Here is a 19534-nt window from a genome sequence, read left to right on the forward strand (position 1 = left end):
TTTTGTTTCCATTTTTTTCGTACCCACATTTTTTTTCGTAACCAAATTTTTTTCGTACCCAATTTTTTTTGGCAAAATTTTGTACCCTAAATTTTCGTACCCATTTTTTTCGTACCCACATACACAATTGTGGTGATGTAGATAAAGTTAAATTGATGCTTTTTTATTCATCCTCTTCAAAAGCATCGTCACACCAGTACTGTCAGTACTTTGATTTAAGATGTGTCAAATGTGTAGCAAAGCTTTCATATGATGTATGCACATGTATTGACATCTACCGGTATTCACTTTTAGTAGCAGATATGCTTTTGTAATGTGTCCTCCTTTTAACATTGATATACACACCAGTAAAGAGCGGAGCGGTCTTAACATTAAAAATGTACAGTATAGACTTTACCAGATTTTGTGTTACCGATATCATTATACATTTTGCATAAAGACATGTCTCTTGAAACTTGATCAAGATCTGCGTCAGTTATTGCGTTCAAGATTTGCATATATATTTATCGTCTCTTCGCCGTTAACGAACGTTACAATTTATGTTCGACATCGACACATGTTTATGTATTTGTTTTGCATTCTTCTTAATTCGCAGGTTGCTTATAAAATACTTATCCATATATACATGTTTCAAATTATTGAATTTATAATCAAATCTTCCCGTTTACGATCAAATTAGCTTGACCTGTTTCAAATCTAGTACGAATTGGTCAATCTGCGAAACATGCTTGTAAAAAACAATGATGACTTGTTTGCGATGTCTCGATACTATTTATAGCTGTCCATATCTTTGGTGTTTTAATATGTTAAAACTCCGTTAGTGTTTGCTTATTCTTCACATTGTAAAATAGTTTTTTTCTTCATTTGTTTATGAAGACGCTTCATGTAATTTCTCACCAAAAGCATACACCAGGAAGAAAAGTCCACGTGGTTACAAATAGGTTATCATCATTTGACTTTGTAAACCGATATGAACGACGCAGTTTCTAAATCGTTAAAACGTAATAAAAGTCTAAAATACGTACACAACCGTTTGTTCAGTCGTGGGAATGGATACAAATATTATCAGCTGCTGCAGACGAAGTCTCTCAATTGTTGTATGATACAATTAAGCTATGACATGAGGTCTAAAATACTTATTACACATTTTTACACATTGTAATGTGCGTGTAATGCATTTGAATGAATTGAACAAAATAGTTTAACAATTATTAATAAGACACAGATATAAACAAATTATGAGTGTTCTTGCAATAAAGAAAGTTTAGCTTCTGATTTTATAATCATGTGCATTACTATCACATGTTTGTGTTTACTATACCAGTGTTCCCATTATAAAAGGACTTATGCAAGGACAACTTGATTGCTTTTCGTCCTTATAAGTTTTCCTCCAAAATGATATGACTCTTAAGAAATTTATTAAGTTACCACAAAATATAAAGAACAAAATGATATATTTGATAGAAGCAAATCAGAAAAAAACAGACACAAGTTGATATCGAACTCATCACATTGGAGCATGCGAAAAATTTACATGAGACAAGGCGTTTACAAACTGCACTATAGTGCCTGATAAATTACCCTGTCACACCTCTGGATTTAGAGACTACTAACAATAATGACGTCAACATGTACACAAAGGGTAAAAAAGATTTTTATCTCAGAATACATAAACTATTTTCTTATTAGGTAAAGGTAATTTTATCCGTTATTATATGCCATTATTACTTTCGTCAAACCCAGAATGTGTCAAAAAGTGTTCCCATCGGGGCCCTCTCAAACGATATATTTCTTTTACAGAAATAAAATTACTATTTTTTCGCATTTATATTGTAAATTAATATGTTTTGTGAAGAATGGCCGGCGTTTTACATGATGTAATGCGCAGGTTCTTTCCTTCTATTTATAAAATGCGATTTTGCTGTTGTTGTTTGTTCTTGTATCTAAAATTAAATACATTTTCGTATCAATATTCAGTGTGGCCATACCACGTGGTTTGTGACGTCATTTTGGCTAGCACGCTAAGTAGAAATTTGTCAACATTGGCCCCGCTTAGAAATTTCAAATCCACGTAAGTATCTTATTATTTACTCTTTTTTGACGATATAAAGCGCAGGCTAAGGGAAAAGTTGAGCACTATTCCCGGTTATATAAAAATTTGTCACCAGATGAGTAGTTTAGTCTATCATTCGAGGCAAATTCCTAGTTTTTACGTTACAATGCACGCAAGCACGACAAGCACATTTGAAATCGTCCAAAATATTTGTTTGTATTCCTTTTTGCAGTGAACCAATATGTGCAGACGTGATTAATTCCATATAAAATGTGTTTTGTCCGAAAAAATTACCTGAAAACACCACTAAATGACATTTCTAATGTACATCAACACTTTGGCTAACACGACAAGCAACGAAATTCAAGGCAAGCACGGCAAGTCGATATTCGGCTAGAACGACCAGTTGTTATTAATTATGTTTCTGAAGCGATGTAATTGTTGTGGTAATACACACAAATTTAATTAGAATTTCAAAACATTTTCTTGGTCCGGCACAGTAAACACAAAAATATAATGTCGGACAAAAACTGCGATGCTGTCTTGCACAAGTGCTATAAACAAATTTGATACTTTCACCGAGAACAACCCTCGGAATGTAACAGAGATACTATATGTCTGAAAAAAGTTTCAACTAAATGTGGCGAATGTCTGACACACCCTTCTGGAGTCAGGTTTCAATTTAATGTTTTTGATTTCGATGAACAGTCCACAACAACTCAACGTTCGTTAAAACGAACTGATGCTCATTGTGTCATTTTCGACCTGAAATGGCCCACAAGTCATCCGGGGGTGACTAGAAGCCGATTCATGTCACACTAGGATGACTTTTGTCAACCGGGGTGACTAGACGCCGATTCACGTCACCCTGGGGTGACATGAAGCCGATTATAGTCACCCGGTGATGACTAGCGTCGGCTTGAAGTCACCCAAGGGTGACATGAATAGGCTTCTAGTCACCCCGGCCGACTTGTGGGCCATTTCAGGTCGACAATAAGCCGATCTTATTGATATAAAATGCAACATTTGACGCAACATATCAACACATGTCCCTTTGATCGTTTTATCCTTAAGTGACAGATGCTGACGTATATTAGCACTTGTATTTTTTGGTAGGATTACATAAGTAATATTTGATTAGTAGCATAGTGATGTACGTTTTGATAAAGCAATACCCAATGCACACATAGATTAATAACAAGTGACATATCGATCTGAGTTGCAGTTAGCTTGGCTTTCGATTAATCATACTGTAGGTTATGTCCATGTTCTTTCCAACTGTTAAGGCCATTGCAAGGATTAAACAATACTGTTGTTAACAATGTTTTAAATTGTTGTAAAATGTAGATTTAGTAATGCGCCGTTGTCTTGTAATTATTTATGGCTAAGTAGATGAAATATTTGAAACGGTAACACACATGACAAATACATCATGTGATTATAATACTCTAATGGTGACAGCACGGTGAATACATAATAACAAATGCATAATTATTTATTTCATTTAACATATTTGATGTTTTTAGATACACATGATGACGACCGAAGAGCGATATATTTGTGTCATATGCGCCAGAGGGGTACAAGCACAGGCGCTATTTGGTTTACCATGAAAGAACACACACTGGGATGTTACCCTTAAACTGTTGCGGCGTTGGGTTTTCATCAAGACGACAATTACAAAGACACAGGTCATTATCATATAGCGCTTTTAGTCAGTAGAAAAATCACAGTCGGCTGTCTTATTTTACTTGCGATTCTAAACATTTCGAATTACATGTACATTGCAGTTTCACTACATAAACATTATCTTTAGAAAGCTGTGATAAACAGTCTTAACCAAAAAGCGTAATAGATGTATAAGATACACATTTCCCAAATCATTAACTAGTTAATTATTGTAAATAAGTAGCAAAGAGTGTACGTGTAGGATACATGTGCTTATTATGCTTATAAATGCTTACAGGTGCAATGTACACGGTGACGGAAAAACTATCTTTGCCTTTATTGTGGAAAAGAATTCGCAACGAAAGTAGATTTAGATGCCCACTCGGTCCGAGAACAGCGCACTCGAGAGATCGAGTGCGAGATATGCAACCACAAGGCCACAACACGGGCTCATCTCCGAGAACATCTCAAAACACACAGCGAGGAAAAAACACGTTTGCCATGTGTGCAAAGCCGCCTATAAACATAAAAGTTCACTGTATAGGCACTATGGGCAAAAACACAAATGACCTGTATACAGTGGTTTTACCTGTTTGTGATTTATTTGTGATTTACCCGTGATTGAATTGTTGCGATAAAAGCATAATCATCAGATCTCAAGCATAATTAACAATTGAACCGTATCTGTTTATACCACGAGGTTTACTTGTTGCGTTTTATAACTTTTTATTGTACTTTTTATTGTTTTTTATGTTTTGTTAAAGCTACTGTTATATTATAGCAGTTGTGACTTGTATTGTGATTAAAATGTAATTTTATAATTGTGATTAATGCTTTATAATCAGATCTCAAGCATAATTAACATGTGAATCGTATCTGTTTATACCACGATGTTAACTTATTGCGTTTCTTTTCTTTTTATTGTATTTTATTATTTTGTTAACGCTACTGTTATATTATGGCAATTGTGATTTATATTGTGATTTACATGTGATTCAATGATGCCATTTAACATTGTTTCATTAATTAAAATTATTAATAAAACATACACTGCGTTGTGTTAATTTCTGAAACAAAATCTTGAACAATCTTCGTTGTTCGTTAACTGCATTGAGCAAATCAAACGTAAAAAGCACAGACAACTGAGCATTTGTGTAATATTATACTTTGCTTTTATCCAAAATTTCTCAATTATCTATGTGGCACACAATGCTTAATGCCGAAATATAAAATGGAGTATTAAATTAGGGCAGTTTAAAATATTGTACAGTTTTGGACAAAAAAAGAGTTATTAAAACAACGTTTGAATCAATGCTGTTCAAAGCTTCAATTAATTATTTGCAATAAATTATGATCGGATTCACAAAGGCGACAATAAACACATACCATTAGCATTTATTTGAGTGAGATAAATATTCAGCACAATTGTGTCGTGTACTGAGTAAACTGGGCATAATGCATGTGCGTAAAGTGTCGTCCCAGATTTTCCTATGAAGTCAGCACAGGCTTATAAGGGACGACATTTTCCGCGTAAAGTGTCGTCCCAGATTTGCCTGTGCAGTCAGCACAGGCTAATCAGGGACGACACTTTCCGCCTAAACCAGATTTTAGCTAAGAAGAGACATTATTTAAACGAAAAATTCCATAAAAGCAGAAAATGTCGTCCCTGATAAGTCTGTGCGCACTGCACAGGCTAATCTGGAATTACAAATTTGCGCACAAGCATTATGCCCAGTTTTCTCAGAACACGACACAATGAACTTAAATACGGGTAAAAAAACACACTATGCACATAAATAATTATTTATATCTCGCTCAAGTCAAGCTACTAAAACACGGAATTGTTCAGAAAGGCGGTTTCTTATCAAATTTCTTCCATGTCTAGTCCAAGTCTGTACGTAGGCAATAACTTGCTTTCGTTTCTCCTCGCACAGTCCCACCGTACACCTAAAGTTTCCCTGGCAACGGCATTTCGACTCGAGTCCATCTTGGCCTCTTTTGCCTTAGGTTTCACGCGCAGTCTCCCCGGGTTGTCAAACTCGTGGTCACTAATATTGAAATAAATACAAATAAATACATTACTTCAGTTGAAATAACATGTGTTTTTTCTTTTAAATTTTACTTAAAATATTCCGAATGGACATATTACATGTATTTCCATAATAACAGTTTGTGCACGACTAAATAAGCTTTACGGACAAACAAAATTACCGAATATCGGAAGAGCTCTTGATGTTTGGTTCATCTTCACCTTTGCCATCGACGTTATATTGACCAACGAGTTTGTACACATTCTTTTTCGAGGTTGAATAGAAGAAGTGCCTGAAAGTTTTAACAATAGTTTGAGTTATAATCTAAATGCATCGGAGGTCAATTTACGGCATAATATGAAATAAACACGACTAATAAGCCTGTTATCCGCGAGTGACTATATGAAAATGGAATTATAACATTTTTAATAATTTTACTTTCTAATGAAACAATAACATCGCTTCAGAAACATAATTAATAACAACTAGTCGTTCTAGCCGAATATCGACTTGCCGTGCTTGCCTTGAATTTCGTTGCTTGTCGTGTTAGCCAAAGTGTTGATGTACATTAGAAATATCATAAAGTGGTGTTTTCAGGTAATTTTTTCGGACAAAACACATTTTATATGGAATTAATCACGTCCGCACATATTGGTTCACTGCAAAAAGGAATATAAAACAGATATTTTGGACGATTTCAAATGTGCTTGTCGTGCTTGCGTGCATTGTAACGTAAAAACTAGGAATTTGCCTCGAATGATAGACTAAACTACTCATCTGATGACAATATATTTATATAACCGGGAATAGTGCTCAACATTTCCCTTAGCCTGTGCTTTATTTCGTCGAAAAAGAGTAAATAATAAGATACTTACGTGGATTTGAAATTTCTAAGCGGGGCCAATGTTGACAAATTTCTACTTAGCGTGCTAGCCAAAATGACGTCACAAACCACGTGGTATGGCCACACTGTATTTTTGTTTAATTTATCTGATCTATTTCTGCCAAAAATGATATATATATAAAGTTGATTCCGGGCTTCAAAGAAGGCTTGATATTAAAGCTATATATCTGATATAAAATTTTATATAATTCAAATTGCTACACAACAAGTTGACAAATTGACATTATCTAAAGATCAACATTTTAAAAGGCTGGAATGCGACAACTAAAATGTTGATTATCTCTTTGAACGCATTTTCGTGACCATACTAATGTTATCCACAGTTTTAAAACAACTGCGTATTACACAATCATGCAGTAGTAAGAAGGAAGTAAATAAAAATAACGGTAAGCTACAATGATAATGATACATGGTATTGTTTAAGTTACTGGAGATGATTATACAGTTTCATGTTTAAATGTATCTACATGTACAAATGTTTTTAAATCTGCAATGAAAAGTTACGCTTCAAAGGCTGCATTTATAATATATTTGGAATGTATAACAAATACGATGATGTTTACGTATTCATACATATTATATTTGCGAATGAATATTTGTTTTATTATTGTTATAAATATACTAAATTACAAATGGCAAAATATCTAAAGGTAAATTCTAAGACACATCCATTTAAACATTGATTTCATTTCTCACAAGGTACATACATTTATGAAAAGGCAGACTTCTGGTTCACACTACTGATTTATGAACATATTGATTTTTTCGATAGCAATTTGTTTAGGTTTTTGCAAACTCATATGTTTTGTATCTTCCTTTAGGTTTGTGAATCATTATAGATGTAACCGAAATGTGTTCCGATCAAAACAACACTCCAGGTATACATGTTGAAATGAAAATAGTTATACAATAACGGGCCATAATAACTTCAATAAATGTACTTATCTGTAGCAAATCGATAAATTGTCTGTATAAATATTTTATTACATATTTGGAATTTACGTTATATTTAATGTTTATTTTGATCTTTTTGCAGCTGTTCACTTTTGCTCTGACGGCACTGCTATACATGTAAACCAGAGTATTATCTATATTGTCAATGCCAAATCGCCAAGATTTAAAGATAACAAATGCATTTGCAACATAACCGCGGTGACTTTGCAAGGCATGATATCTGTCGTTTGGAAGCAAACATTTGACACGGCAAATATCTTTTTTTTTACACCAGGATGTTAAGGTCACTTCCACGAACAAGGGTTCTTCAATCGGCATATTTATATCACAGGCGTCATGTATGTCATTTATCAGATTAAAGAATCAGTTTTGTATATCTCACTTTGCTTGGAATTAAGAGGTAGGTTTTTGTATATTACGAATGAATTACTAATGTATATATAATTTAAATGACTCTTCAAATGACTGCGCCCATGATGTATTTTTGTTTTGTTTTTAATTCTAAAGAGAGAAAGAATATACCTTTCACTTTCTGTTTTACAAGGAACATTTGGTAGTAAGGTACTTACTTTGTACCGCTTAATTTGTTTTTTCAAATAGGTTATAAGATATAGCTCTTAAAGTTGTTTAAACATATGCATTATTCTGCATAAAAATTGGTTGACAATTGTCTTGTATTACTTAAAAAAAGCACGAACTCAATCATCGTAAAATAACATATAAGTTGATTGAAAACATGACTTCTACCGGCTATTGTAAATGCAATTAGTAAAATAGGAAACTTAAAATAGTTTTTGTCGTCACTAGTTGTAATTATTTCCTCGATATATGTACGGAAAGGATGTCACCAATACGAAATTATACACTTCAATCATACCAAATAGGCGTGTGTATATACTTTTTCGTGTTAATTGAAAAGAAATATAGTATTGTTAAATAATACAATGGAATATAATATTATATATTAACGTGGTTTGCGCAGTTTGGATATCTTGATTATAGACGGAGGTGGAGGAAACACAATACTACGCCAGACTCTGTACGACATATTAAAGGTGGAACAACAGGCAATAATACATACGATGTACTCAACCATCAGAACCCCAACAACAATGTTAACACCGAGTACTGCCATATTGCCAATCGGTCGGGTGAAGTTAATGCAAGTTATGAAAATACAAACATAAAGACTGGATGTAAAACTTGGCCTGAATTTAAGGTCAAATCAAGAAAGGCACTAAGATGACTCAGCGCAAGGATGTCGAAATAAACAATTAATAGAATTAAGAACGGTTGCAGTTTTCAATTGTGTTATGTGAATAACACATTATGCAATACCTGTGTTATATCAATTTAAGAAGTTACCAATTGTTGAAAATGCATATGTTCGTTGGTAGATTACATAATGCAAGGATATGTTTTAGAACTGGCAAACGAAGTTGACTCTCATATCAAAGACGATGTTCGCCTGTATTTATGAATAGCTTCTGATTGCATGTGAAATTCCGCGTCAACATCTGTTCAAAACAAGGATCAACAGAAAGTTAAGAAACATTTTAGCTGATAAGCTGGAGGGAAACCTTAAAGCTCGCGGTCATTTTTTTTGGACAAATAACCAATTGACTAAACACAAAATAAATCGACATAACAACAAATACACAACAACAGACAACAAAACTAAAAACAGGACAAACACAAAAAAATGAACTATTTATATTTATAATATCTGGGTGTTCACTAGCACTTATTCTGATGAAAACTCACATTTGTACTTCTCATTTCAGACTTTTGCATCAATATAAATACAATAAAATTATGGTCCGATCTAAACAATATAACAGATGTTTACATTGAAATGACAAAAGTTATAGTGTACGGACTGTTTTAATTCTATTTTGTACTTACTAGTATGTATGACATGCATATATTCGATATCCTTATAACACTGATAATCATTATTATGTTTTTAATATATGTTTGCAGATATACATTTTTGCATTGACGATATTTCCGAAAACGGGATGACTATTTGCAATTAACAATGCAAAATACATGGTCAACCGATGCCATAATCACATTCACCTGCTAAATAACTGTACATTAATTTACAAGATCAGTAAGATGTCAATCATATGACACGGCTCACATCACTTTAGTACTCCATGATGGGAGAAACATTTGCATGAGCAAGGGATCTCCGATTATAACGAGAGCGTCGATCGGTTGAAAGTCAATTGGCAAGATACCGGGAAATTTCTGCTGAAGTTAATGTTAAAGGAACAGTTGACTAAATGAAAATCTAGAAGGCTATCAAAAAGAAAAGTTTTTTGAGAATAAGTACACATACATGAAACAAGAAGTCGTGAAATATTGCAAATTATCATATCTCAATTGGAAAATCAGAAATATGTATGAAGAAAGCTTGGTATTTTGCCAGCAAGTTAATACCCGGATGTTAATGCTATTTCTGATTGGCTAGACGTTTATTGTATGCAGTTGTTTTAATAAACGTTATCTTAACATCATTACTATTTACGAGACTGTACGACCTTTTCACCCGGAAGCTAAGGTCAAAGTGTTTTTTTCTTGTTGTGTTACTATTTATCATACTGATACAAACGCTTCATTTTCATTTCATCAGAAAGGAACACTTCGTTGTTGTTGTTGTTGTGATGTTGTTTTTATATTTACTGACTTCGTTACATACGCAAAATATAACATACGCTCTATATTTTAGCACACGTTCTTCAGTTTATATTCCTTATTCAAATAATTAAAATAATATCAAATAATATGCAAAATAATGTGCACATTAATATCAACATACTGTAATTTGAGCCCCTCTCTTTCCGCCCAAAATCACAAGGTAAATGTTTGCCGTCACAAAGGTTAACGGCCCTGAAAAAACTCGATAGTCTTCTGCAAGAAACAAGACAATTATTTATCTGTTAAAACTATTTAAAGTAACGTCCCCCCTAAATAAATACAGTGGAAAAGAATTTTATTATCTCAAAATCAAATGCGACAAGATTCACTTTGTAAAAAATTACATAACCGAGTATGCCAAAAATTGGCAAAATGTTTTTAGTTACATATTTATTGAAATAATGCCATATATGAAGCAAGATAAAAAACGACGATTGAATCAAAATCTCGTTTCCATCCACGTTTTAAGGGAATTGTTAACAGATTTTGGCGTATTTTTAAATGTTAGTAGATAAGATTGCTTACAAATCTTTAAATTGTGTAACTTGTCTTTACTAATTGTTATAGTAAGAAGAAAGTTGAAAATAAAAGATATGACGTCGCCGGTATTTGTCCCATGATGCCTTGATCTCTAAGCGACCATAGCGCCACTAAAACGTTAATCTTGCGTGTGTGTGTGTATTTGAGATTTATTTACAGGTCGTCCAGCGTCTTCTCGACTACAGATGTATCGACCTGCCCCTGTGACCCTTCAGGGGAGAAAATAAGGTCATATTATACATCATAGCACGATGGCCAATGAGACCTTAATGTGACTAGATGTTTTTTGTTGTTGTTTTTTTTGTTTTTTTTTAATGGATTATGTAGTGGTTTGCCTTTTATCAAAATGGTTTTTGCAGTATTCCTATTATCTCTAGATTATCATTATCCTTATTGGCATTAATGTTAATTCCTTATAGTTTGTGTGTGGTTTTTGTGCTCTCCGCCCCAAGAGGTGTTAGTGGGGGTTCGAGCGGGATACAGAGGGCGCCCCGATTCCAGAGGCGCCCCTGGTTCTTTTAAGTGCCCGGTGTACAGCACCGATACACTGCACCCCCGTTTAACGTCCCTCGCGGAGGACTTGTTAGTACATAAACATAGATTAGTACAGATATTACCCTATTGCCCTGTGTCTTGGTGTAAATTCACATGGGCTCTCTCTGTTGTGCTGTTGGATATTGTCAGGTGTTTAATGGTGTTGCAAGGGTCAGAATAGTTTTGAAGTTTAATATAGTAGAAAAGGGGCTGCGTTTGTGTGGTTGGACCGAGATGACTGGTTGGTTGTTGGTGGTACAGGGAGGACAATAACTGGTTCTACACTTTCTTTCTTTGGGAGACAATTTTCACGCGCCTTTATTTGTTTTTTTGAGAGAAAGAGAGAGAGAGAGAGAGCGCACGCTCTTCTTCCTGTTTATATTGCTAGTGGTTACACAGATGGTAATTATATGTATTAGTGCATTTTGTTCAGGAGGGAATAGATCTGGGATGTTAATGCTGACCATCCCTCTAATTCGATCTGATCCTCATAGTGACAAGGGAAATACGTGCAGGTTAGCAATACAAGGTTTACAATTCAACGTCAAACGTAACAAGGCACAGGCATGCAAGGAAAAAACTTACACTACTCTACAAGAAAACATCACCTACGCTACAGTAGGGGAAACAACAACAACAAATACCGTCACCATTCTCTTTTTATTTTTATTTTTGTCATGTTGGGTATGTCATGTCAACGGGGCCAGAGTGCACGGATGTCATGTCAACGGAGCCAGAGTGCACGGGCGAGAGATATCTCTTCAGGCGCGCCCTCTGGCCCAGCCGACACGCTCAACTCAACATGTTTAAGTCTTGTACATATGGGAAAAATGTTAACTAATCACATTTAATTACAACAATATTTACACCTACGTTAATCTTGCGAAGCGAAACATACTATCTATAACAGAGGGGGTAATCACGTGATAGTCACGATGGTAACGTCCATGCCGAAACAGCTATGATTCGCCGTTTTATAACCTTCATTGGTTTTGATTAATTTTTAAATGACGCTCAATTACGCGGTAGTAACTTTCATGCTGGTATGACTTGAAAGTGAGTGGCATTTGAACAATTAATACAAGTAATAAAGGGTATAAAACGGTGCAAAATACCTCCCTCGGCAAAGACGTCGCCATCATGACTATCACGTGATCCCCCCCCCCCTCTATATAGTAAATGTTAATAGCTTTTGCCAATACAATAATGGTTTTTCTTAGAAAATAAAACAAAGATCGTTTGCATTGTAAAACAAACGATATCTGTTTTATTTTCTAAGAACGTTTCATTTTCACGAAAAATGGTCATAAACAAAAATCACAAAAAAGAAAAATTCTCAGAAGAAAAGCTTCGAAAAAAAGTTTCTAAGTGAAAAATGGTAAGAATTGTAAATGAATTATCTTATCTTTTTTGTCTGCCAATATCCACTACATCCGGGCCTTTTACCGCATTTATACACTTAACCTATTTGAGGTTATTAAGTCCATTGGCTAAAGCCGCGGGTCAACAATCATGAAGAAGAAATATAATACAGTATATCCAATTATTAAAGTGTATGGATATGTGTCTAAAAGACGGTCATAATACAAACGTATAATTCTCTTTGATGACCCGTTTATCTCTTTGTGTAAATATTTTAACAACGATGTAGTCAACCATCAGAACGTTAACACCGAGTTCTGCGATATCGTCAATCGGTCGGATGAAGCAAAATAAAACAAAATCAGGAACAAAAACGGAATATACATTGAGATATGTCAAACCTAGGAACAATGGACAATAAACGAGCTATATGAAAGATTTAATTATATGTAGCCGCCGTGTAGTAGTGACGAATTTTGCATTTGTACGGGTTTATAAAAAAATTGAGATAACCCAGTATTGGAATAAACTCTTTACACATTTCGTGTATTTTTTGGCGTTGGAGTGTGTGTCTGTAAGTCCATCTGGTAGCAAACTGTAATAGAAAACAAACAAAAAACCAAGTACGCAATCGCAGATCATTCTGAAATAAATACTGTTATTGCCAATAATATGTTCTACGACATTTTCACTCGACCTACTAGCAAAATGCATTAAGATATACCGTATATGTCACGCTTTTAACTAAACATCGTGACGTTCATTAACAAATAATAATGTCACATCCTTTGTTCAGAGAATGTTAATGTTATTTTGTGAACATGCAGTAATGTGATTCCAACTTTTTCGGTATCATATTGGCAGGTTACTAGTGGAGGTACATTTTCACAACAGCAAACTTTTCATTGTAATACTTTATAGTATGATTTAAAACATTTTATTTCGTAGGAGCATACTTTCAACCATGACGGTATTCATTAATTTTGAATTGCTATAATATGATTTTGTTAAAGGAACATACTACTTATTATTATGTATTTATTACAAGTTCGCACCAAAGACTGATTAAATAAATGTAAATTAATATAAATTTAATATCAGCATTGTGTTGTGTCATAATTACTACATGCTGCAATTAACGTTATAGCTACAATTGTAATGAGGATTTGTGTGGAAACACATTTTAATTATGTTCTTACACATAACATCCAACAACTAGTTTTGATATGAAATGCGTAAAAATATAAGCAGTCAAGTTAAGCCGATACTTTTCTTCTATGCAATATAGAAGATTCATTTCTTTTGACAAGATTTAACTTCCGTGCCCAATGTTCTTTCATATCTTGGATACTTTATATAACACGAACATTCAGTAAGACGATTTAGTAAGTTTATGGCAGAGTGAACTTATTACAAGTAATAAAGGCAAATATTTAGACAATAACCCATGGCAGAGCTGGGCCGGACGTCCATAATCGGTATGCTGCCAACGTCACAACATAAGCCACGCGATCCAATTCTTTTCAGATATGAAATATCGGCCCTGCTCAGCGGGCAATTATAATCCAGATACGAATAAAAACCCACTCGCGACGTCATTTTATTACTATTTATAGTAACGATATGTAATATATAGCCCCGTTGGTGCACAAAGGTACCACGTGCTTTCTTATTTAAATGTCACACGGTACCTTTTTGCACCCATGGGGCGATATATTAGTATATAATTATTTGTTTCATATCATATGACATTGAAACGTTGCATGTGGATCTTTATTATACTGCTACCGATTTCATGGGGCGTAAACAAGTGTCATACTTTAGATACTTTCCTTTTTTTGTATCATAATCTTCTAAATGTTCTTTACGGAAGTACTTGTACCGGATGAATTAATTGTAGAATTGGTTGTCAACAAATAAATGACCCAGTTTAACAATATAAAAACGCTAACAATACAATTGCAAATGTTTACAAATAAAACAATATTCATTCATTTTACTGAATTTTATCCAATCATAAGAAGGAAATAAACCAACGAAACTACCCGTGGAATATGCTCTGCGTTATTTACACACTTGTATTACGAAACAGCGTGGATTTACGGATTTTTTAATAAATATAAATAGAGTTTACATTTTGTAGGTCATACAAAAGTTGAAATCGATGGACCAGTACTAGATCACTTAGTATTGAGTGTGCTTGTAGATAAATGGTGTTCACCATTTTTGTTTGTGTTATTTTATAAAAGGAAACTTCATTGTATTTAATTTAATTGTTACATACATCCATTGCACATTTCAGACCCTAAAAAACGAACCTAAATTTTAATCAACTATGTTATGGATTTAAAAAAAAAGTGCACTTCGCGATAACGATATTTTAACATTTAGCTGAATGATTTGCAAACATTTAAACACATTGAAATGTTTGGTGAAACGGATGACTGGTTCGAAGTAGTGAAAAGGAGAGTTTGAGTATTTGAAGTCTAACGTGTTATTATATTAAAGTAATAGCATGGGATATAACGGAATGCAGTTGGTGTTTTTGGTTATTTTAGCCGGTAAGTTCTGCTATACTTTTTAAATACATGTTCACATTACATGCAATAGCATACGTAAAATTATATAGTATTAAAGATAACATATCACCTTGTTAATGATTAAGCTTAATTCGATCGCAGTTTTTTTTCACATGTTTTTAAATCGATAACTTTATTACGTTTTGTATTTCTTTAACACGCAACATGCATTCCTGCGTGATTATGAGAACAATTAAATTTGATAAACAGTAAACATATCGCTCTTGTATTGTTTATCATGTTGATATAAACATGCTATTCATCCAGCGTTTACATGCTATATAGCATCTAAGTAAATTCGGGTGTAATTTCAATATTAAATACAAGCTACTTTATCAGAATATATCCGTATAACACCAAGTAGAATCCATTTCTGTATTCAAAGGCTTTGAAAGAGGACTTCTTTTATGTAGCGTTAATATCCTTAACATTTCGGGAACTATTAGTAAAAATCACGTATTTATGCGCCTGAACACAGTGTGCGATATAGTTTTATTTTGTGTAAATGTACCTATTAAAAATAAAAATGTAATGGCAAAAAAGGTTTTCGATCTGTTTTAATCGTAACGAGGTATATCATAAAAGACATATTACATGATAATTGTATTCTTTTTCATTAATATATACTGTTATTTGCGATGAAATGGGGTTAATCTTTATTTTAAATGTGTTGTGTGACTAATGCTAATTGGGAGGTTCAACATTCCTTTCAATAAATTTAAACCACACACGCTTTACAATTACCGTTTACATGTAGCGAACTGAGCTTTAATCGTTTTGTTATTCATTTTAAGTTGGGTGTATTGTTTGGCATTGCTTAGGTTAAGGTGACCTCCCTTTAAAGCAAGAGTAAAGGTTGCTGAAAAGAAACAACTGTCCTGATTTATTTACTTATATTATTGTGTTTCAAGCGACTTAACTTTCGGCTTCGATTAACGGAATTCATCTGTTGTACAAACGTCGTTATTTTCTTATTAATTATTACATAAACTAACGAATAATGTCTAAATCAGATAATTTTGTTTCTGTAAATAACGTGCAATAATGTTTTTTTTATAAAAGGTATACACGTGAAATAAACAATTAAACAAAATACAAAATATACAAAAAATAATGTCTAAATTATCTAATTTTCATTTCGTCTATGACTAACATATAACTACGCAATTTAAAGTGGCCTTTTCACAGATTTTGGCATATTTTGAAGTTTGTCATTAAATGCTTTATATTGATAAATGTAAACATTGGATCTTAAAAGCTCCAGTTACAAATCAAGAATAAAATTAAAAAAGGGAAAAAAATAGCCGGTACCAGGGCTCGAACCAGTGACCCGCGAAGTCCTGGAGTTAGTCTGAAGTAAAAACGCATTAGCCCTCTCGGCTATTCAGCTGGGTATACATATTTAAGCATGTTATACCTTATATAAGCAATCTTCGTAGTTTCGTAAATTTAAACGACAACAACATAACTCTCCAAATTATTCAATCGTTTCGCGTTGCAACGCTTTATAATTTTTAGGTTTTCAAATCGTCAAAAGATACATATAATGGCTATATTGGACTATGGTAAATGTTCAGTAATACTGTTTCCTCACAAATATCATAACTAAAACGAAAATTTGCGAATCTGAAACAACTTTTATCAATTTTGTCAATTTACCAAACCGTGAAAAGATCCCTTTAAGTAATTTTCTACAACTCCTGTTTAACGGTATTTGCATTTCGTAGAAATTATCCTTACGTGTCTAAGTGAGCAATTTTACCCTTAATTACGAAAAGACGCGATATTTAATGTTATTTAAATTTAAAAAACTTGTGGCAAAAGTTGTTATTTTGTTCATAAAATTTAATACTTATATCTGTACTTTCTATCAAAGGTTTCTGCATCAACATAGATGAAATAGAATTGTGTTCCATTCAAAACGTTCAACCAGGTAGATATATTAAAATTGGATTGATTATGGTCAAAACGTGTATTTGTTTCCGTTTTGTACATTTAATTAGCTTTGTGATGTACTTTGATTATCTTTAAAATTTTAACCATAATAACTGATATACTATCCCTTGTATCGTATTGCAGATGTACAATTTTGCTATGAAAGCTCGGTTAAAGACAAAAGCATTGTCCATATTGGGAATGAAAAGTCACCCACATATGCAAATAACAACTGCTCCTGCACTATTACTCCAGTTACGTTGCAAGTCATGTTATCTGTCAATTGGAAGCCAACATCAGACGCTGCAAACATTAGTTTTGTTCATGATGGAACAACCATTGAAATACGCACGAGTTCTTCACGCCTAGTAACTGTTACAGGTATCGCGCAGGTCATTTATCAGACTAGTGATTTGGATTCTTTTACAGCAGCCTGTTTGGAATTAAACGGTAAGATTTCTCTAAAATTCGACTGAATTAGAAATGCGCGACGCTCACTTACCGGTATTGGTAAATCAACATACACGTGCTAAAGCCAAATAGCGCCACTTGTGTCGTTATGCTAAAAAATGATTGTAAACCAAGAAGAGCACAGTTTTATTAAAATCAAGAATATTCGTATGTGAAAACAGAATAATTTATGGAGAAACATCCATGTTTGCAACTGTTTTAATAAGTAACACTAAAACAGTAGAAAGTCGATAAAGTAACTGAGTTAGAAAGTTTCGTAAGCGCTCTTCTAATCCTATTTTCAATGTCGCTTATCTAAAAACGCATATTCACTTTATGCTTTGAATATTGTCGAAAAACAACACACACGTTTATTTAGCAATCTCCCCCAAAAATCATAATCATATAATAAGTGTAAATAATAACGGGATAACAATCACAAACTATAACGGTTAAAACCTTTTAAATTAGTTTCTTAAATTAGTTCCAATGAGTAATATATATGTAAAACAATCCTAACGTAACGTTGTTGTTTTCTTGCATTTAAAATATCATGATTTGACTTCGTATTTTTTTAAATAGTGGGACAGTTACCATTTATTAAAATGTGTTTAAAAGTGCCCAATCTTCACACAAAAAATACAATTAATTTACATATAAATAAATCAGCCAGTTACCAAATACATTATTAAGTATTGCCTAAGATCATGCAAATGTGCCCTTTTTATCAAATTCACGGAACACAAAAATGTCTTTCTTTATTCAAACGACGAGAAACTCTCTCAATCAAACAAGCTTTAATGTGCTTAGCATGATCTAAATGATTCAATCTGAACGCATCGGACAGTGGGCTACACCACACCGTCTCTCTGATGTACGAAGGCGGCCGTCATATTGGATTTGGAACTACTTTTGAAAACAAGATGGCGGCCCCACGGTTTCAAACCTGACGTAAAGAAGAAACATTAAAATGTGTTGTTTGTAGCTCGTCTGTTTCAAGATTACATTCTTTAAATAATATTAAGTGTAAATCTGTGAATTCCCACAACATAATTACACTTGTTTAAATGGAAAGTTTCCAGTATTGACATTGAGTACTCCTATAGTATTAATTATCAATAATGACTTCATGTAGTCAATATAAATTGCTGCAATAGTCTTTTGATGATTTCTGTTTTGGCAGACTCTTGGCTCAGATTTATTCTGAACGCGAATAATTTCAGCTATCCTACAAATATGAGGTCGATACATATATACATCGGTAGATTACGTCTAATTATTTGGACTATGACATTAAGTTAATTTTAAATTTTCATGTTTTGGTAAATTCGCGACTTTCCAGTTTAGCGCCCCTAGCGGTCAGGAGGTGATTTCAAAACAAAGATGGCTGCCTATGGGGTCATGACCCATATGATATGAAAGCATTGAAAAGCGATAAATATACATTAAATTCACAACGTAAACATAATCAAAGGAGAAACAAACACAACAAAGGTAAATATATTTGTTTCTGCAGTTTTTTCTTAATGCCAGCTGATAATATCAAGTCCTTACATCAAAATTGACGTGCGCTGTGTTGAAAAGACTTGGTGGGGTAATGTAAACACATTGATATCTACGTACATTGAAATGAGGTAGATTTAGGCTGAAAATAGCGTCCAAATAAAATGTTATATGTAAAAATATTAATATTAAATAAATGTGAATCCTCATTGATAGATGACAATCATTTTTAAATGAAATTCCAGTATCGACTATCATATGTGAACAGTATGTCATGAATGCATTCTTTGACTTTATTAAAATCAGGGAAACACTA

At 33.4% G+C, this 19534-nt stretch overlaps 1 long non-coding RNA gene across 1 annotated transcript; it reads left to right on the forward strand.

The window, feature by feature from the left end:
- The first annotated feature begins 1971 nt into the window (after positions 1-1971).
- Positions 1972-4579, forward strand: LOC127850783 (uncharacterized). Its single transcript, XR_008035449.1, has 3 exons — positions 1972-2071; positions 3580-3744; positions 4020-4579. It is a non-coding gene; the product is annotated as an uncharacterized LOC127850783 (long non-coding RNA).
- The last annotated feature ends 14955 nt before the right edge of the window (positions 4580-19534 follow it).

The sequence above is a fragment of the Dreissena polymorpha genome, chromosome 11, assembly GCF_020536995.1.
Source record: "Dreissena polymorpha isolate Duluth1 chromosome 11, UMN_Dpol_1.0, whole genome shotgun sequence".
Lineage (NCBI taxonomy): Eukaryota > Metazoa > Mollusca > Bivalvia > Myida > Dreissenidae > Dreissena > Dreissena polymorpha.